Below are 5,704 nucleotides of genomic sequence, written 5' to 3'. Positions count from 1 at the left end.
CTGTAGTAGGCTCATTTCCATAGAGCTTCTTTAATCTATCCCATAAGATCTTTGCTAATATGCACTTGTCCACCTAGGAAGAAACATCACTAGAGAGACCACTGAATATAGACTTCATGGCTTCTTCATTGCACTGGTTTCTTCTTTCTACATCAGAATCAGTGGGAGAACTGACTTTAATAGGGCAGCCATTTACAATAGACATCCACACATCAAACCCTAAGTAGGATAGGTAGACTTCCATTCTACAACTCCAAATAGAGTAGTTTGAACCATCAAATACTAGAGTTGGGACTGACACTAAACAAACCATTGTATCCTTAAGCCAGAATCTACCCAAGCTAGAGAAAGTTTGTCTAACCAAGAACCTAGGCTCTGATACCAATTATTAGACACAATGTCCCACTGAGAGGGGGGTGAATCAATGGTTTCCAAACTTTTTCCCTTTGACTATCCTATCTGTGTATGTCAGCTATCAGATCTAACAAAAATATAACTTACAGGTTAGAGGGGAGACTAACACAAATGCAATCACACATGAAAGGGACATCACATAACACCAACATATATGAGGAAAACCCAGGATGGGAAAAACCTCAGTGAGAAATGTTGCTAGAGTCAATTGCTCCAATCCAGCCTCACAATGAAACTTTGATTATAATTTTTAGGGCACCAACCCCTGATTTAGGGAACCAAACCAAGGAGCTACAACCCCTGCACCGAGCTCCAACTCGGTGATCTTCAATGAACATATTCAATTACAAAAGTAATAGTCTTGTTACAAATGAATTTTGTAACTCTTTTGCAAATCTCTCTACGGGTTCTCCTCTCTCCAATACTTTTTTGATTCTTTGCTCACCCTCTCATGGCTGCAATCTTATTTCCTATTGCAATCTTACTCTTTGTTGCACCTTCACCGGTTTACTCCCTTACTCTTCTTTGTCGATTCTCTCTTTGTCGGTTCACTCTTTGTTAGTTCTTCTCTCTGTCGGCTCTCACTGCTACACTACTCCTCTTTATCGATACTATCCTCTGTTGGTTCTTTGTTTTCCTTCTTTGTAGTCTTCTACTATTCTTCTTTGCCAATTCTATCACTATCATTTTTCTCCTCTGTCAAACTCAATGGTTGACTGTCAGTTCTCTCTTTGTTGTCGATTGAACACTTCAACCATGTTCTTCCTCGCACTCAGTCTCTTCTTCTTCTTCTTTGTGATCACTTGACTAATTTCACTTCTTCAGCAACAATGCCCTCTCATCCAGTGACAAGCTTCATTGATTTTGGCTTGCATATTTATAAACTAGTTTTCCTACCAAAAGCCAATTCAAATTTTGGGCGGTTAGGGTTTCTTCTTTGACCTCGATCTGAGCAAAATCCAATCATATCTCTTGAGATTTGGTCCTCTTGGTTGATGAACTGCAACTCATGAATCAATCCCGCCATTGATGTGCCTTCTAGAACATGTGTTCCTCATTTACTAGCCTACATATAACCTGTTGGTGGATCTTTTGGTCAATCACCAAGAATGGTCTCACAGTTTCCTTTACCTACTGCAATCTGATCAAACAGTCACACCAGGATCTTTGTTGTTCATCTGACCTCAAGTTGCAAACCTCTGTTGCACGTCCCGTGAATCACACAGTCAACATAAATATAGACCTGACACCATCTACCTTGTCATCTGATACTTTACCGACTCAACATGTCTACATGTGCATGCATGCCACTTCACCTCCACATGTCTCCTTTGTTGGCATCCATCTTTACTAGGTCATTTGTATCGGTTTGGGTAGGATCACCAACCAACTCCATTACTGGGCTCATCTACCAGCTCGCTAACCCTATCGGTTATACCCTAACTGGTTTTCCATCACCTTTCACTTGGCATCTCTTCTGGTGGAGCACCTTTATCGGTGGCCAGACATATCAATCCACCACATGCTCATCTTCATCCAAAAAGAGCACATCACTTAGCCTCTTTGGTCTCTAACCGATTCTCATACTTAGCGATAGGCACCCTTGATGACACCATGTCATCAACCTTCAACTGTTTCCTTCTAAGGCATCTATATATTGGTTGCATTCTCTATCTACAACTGATGTAGCCTTGTCTTCTTCATCATCAGCCCGGACCATATCTCAACCAATTTGTCAAGGTGACAAACCCATCACACTTCAATAGTTTTGGTACCACATTATGTCTTCTTTGTCCGTCCAGTGCATATCTTTGATTTCATTCACTTGAGGCATCTTTGTGATTCATCGGTAGATCTGGTGTGAGCCTTCAAGCTCCAACCTTTAACTCTTCTATCTTATCTCACAAAACTATGATGCACACTTTGCATAATAGGAGATAAGTTCCACTTACTGGTGGGAGTGGATCCTTGTCATCTGCATCCGACATTGTATCAATGTGGCTTCCCTGTTTGAGAAGCATATCTTCAAATAGGCACATGCGATCCGGTTTGGGCACTCTTATTGTCAGTATTCTCTTCATACGATGGGAGTCATGTTGTTCTTCATCCACACAACATACTGGTGGCCTGCACATAATTCTCTCTCGATGTTGATGTGATTTAGATAACATTCCCCCTCTTCATCATAATCAAATGACCAGCATCATGCTCTCTTGCAGATGTCATCATTTACCAGTTGTTATATCATACCAGTGTCCTTTCCATATCTCCAACACAAGTCAAACACTAACTTGTGTACTGGTGACTCCAAAGGCCATTGTGTTGAATGACATTCTCTCCCTTACCAGTGACCTGCAATACTAGGTGACATCAAAGACATCACATCCGGTATGCATCAATGATAGTGTTGCACATACATCTCTTATACTGGTAGCCATCCTATACCGGTTGTCATCAATAACAATTCAATGCCAACACTAGCTACATGGCCCGAATGTCTACAAACTAGTAAGTTGTGTCAACTACTTTTTCTTTTATTTTTCTTTCCTTCTTTATAAGAGTTTTAGTTCAATTCATCATGTAAGTGCCCAAATACTTCTTTTTTGATGATACTGTCAATATCATATTTTCTTAACTTTAATTCTTATAATTATATTAATAACTAATAATTGTTTGAGGTTCAAACTATGTTATTATATAATTTGGAGATAAACTCTAAAATATACCTTGTTTTGGCTGACCTAATTGATTTTTTACGATGAAAAGGATGATATATGTATAAGATCAAATTACTCTAAATGGTGGCATGAGTGTGTGGATCAGCATATGTGTATGCACTTACATGATCATATTAATTGCAATGTCTGTGATGCAAAATTTAGCCAATGTGTAGTGATTGTTTTTAAGTTGGTCACTTGAGACAAAGATTCAAGGACAACTGCATACTTAGACATTGTTGGGGTCATTGTTTGTAAAGGCTTATTTCATCTTGATTCATATATTCATGTACCTTGCTTAGAGATAGTGAGTCTTCCCAACAATTTCTTTGTATCTTGTCATGAGGCATTGAGTCTCATCCTACAAGTATCTTGTATCTTTCCCCGAGGTAGTGCACCTCAACCTTCAAGTCCTTCTGAAAGTAGTGAGCTTCCTTGGAAATAAGCAAAAAAAAATTACTATAATTAGGCTCATATATTGTGAGTTAACTCTCAATGTGGTTTATCCTCTTTGTATTTTCCATGTAAATCTAGTGTTCTATTATGATTGGTGTTTATTTTTATACATTTCATTGTTATTGATAAGATTAAGGATAAGTTGATGTTGATTTGAGGTATAAAGTATAGGTGATTGAACAAGACTAATTCGCGCCCCCCCCCCCCTCCCTCCTACTTACTCTTGGGATGGGTTTAAAAATGGGTATCAGAGTTGAGTTCCTCTAGAAGAATCTTAACCACTTGAGGAAGGTTTGGGATGAAACAAGATGAATCCTGCAAGATACCTAAGTTTGATGTTACAAACTACACCTTTTCGAAGCTAATGATGGAATCATATTTGAATGCTATAGGATATGAAATTTAGAACTCTGTTGTAGATAGTTATATTTCTCTCTCTACTCTTCTAGATACTTTGGATGAGATTAGATTGTATGAGAACAATGTAAAATAAAAGAATGCAATCATAAGTGGTTTGGTTGATTTAAAACTTAGGAATATGATGAACTATGAGCTTGCTAAAGATGCCTGGGAGAAGCTCACTAGAATATATGAAGGAGATGAAAAAATAAGACAAATCAAGATGTAGAACTTCTAATTCAAATTTGAAAATCTAAGAATGACAAAAGAGGAAAACATTGACAGTATACACCATGTAACAGAAGTAGTAAATGGAATCAGAGGTATTTGTGGAAATTTGGATGGATATGAAGTAGTGAAAAGTGTACTTAGATTTCTTCCCAAATCCTATAGTTCAAAAGTATCTACTTTTGAGGAAATCAAGGATTTGGACTAATATAAAATGGATCAATTCTATGGTTCTCTCACTACCTTTGAGATGAGAGATTTTGAATTACATAACCCCAAGAAGGAAGTTTCATTCAAATTTAGTAAGAAAGAGGAAGATGATGTTGATCGCAATGATGACCTTGATGATGTAGAAGCAAACTTTCTGAGAAGACTAAAGAAGGGCACTAGAAAATACATAGCTAAGTTACTCTTCAAATGTTTTAATTGTGGAAGAATTGTTCATTATGCATCTAAATATACTTTAAAGGAAAATAACAATAGAAGAGGAGATGATAGAACTAAAAGAGGAGAAGATAAACTAGACAAGCCTAAAAGAAGCTTCTATTCAAATTAAAGAAAGTAGTCACTCATCTAAAGATGAGGACTGTGATGACTCAAATGAGGAGACATTATTTATGGATGTGAAAGTTGATAATGGTGAAAATTGTAAGCAATTTGGTACCTCACCTACTGATGAAAATAGTAAAAAAACTTTAATTGTGTAGACTGCTTTTCATGCAAAAGAAGAAACAAATGCTTGGGCGATTGAGAGTAGGTGTTCAAATCACATGACAAATGATAGAAGAAAATTCATCAATCTAAAAAAATGGAATGGTGGATAAGTTAAGTTCAGAGGTGAAGAGTCTTCTCATATTTGTGGCAAAGGAACCATTATCATTGATGGAAAGAACAAAAATGAGGATGTTCTCTATGTTAAGGGACTAAAAAATAATCTTCTTGATGATAGCCAAATGTGTATCAAAGTATACAAACTTAAATTTCATGAAAAAGTGTGAAAGACTAATTGTAGAAGAAACGGGAATTGATGAAAAAATTTACCATCTAAAGGAAGCTAAAGGAAGTAGTTGTCTAATGGGTCAAAGCTATGAATTTTGATTGTGGCATAGCAGGATGGGACATATCAATTTTGACAACATGCTAAAGATCAATTCTACACAAGATGTAAACGATGCCATAGATTATCAAGCCTACAAACACATTATGCAAGGAATGTCAAGTGGGAAAGGAAACAAAGACAAGATTCAATCGTAAGGAATATTCTAATACAAAGAATTTACAAATGATACACATTGATCTATGCGGACCTATCAGGACAAGAGTACTAAATGGTAAAATAATTTACTTTATGTTACTTATTGATTATTATTCTAAAATGACATGGGTTACTTTTCAAAGAGAAAAATTAAAATCCCCAAATAAGTTTAAAGCCTTCAAGTCTATGGTGGAGAATGAAATAGATGCTAACATAAAATGCTTAAAGTATGATA

Source organism: Cryptomeria japonica, chromosome 2 (assembly GCF_030272615.1).
Source record: "Cryptomeria japonica chromosome 2, Sugi_1.0, whole genome shotgun sequence".
Lineage (NCBI taxonomy): Eukaryota > Viridiplantae > Streptophyta > Pinopsida > Cupressales > Cupressaceae > Cryptomeria > Cryptomeria japonica.
This window is presented reverse-complemented; position numbering follows the sequence as displayed.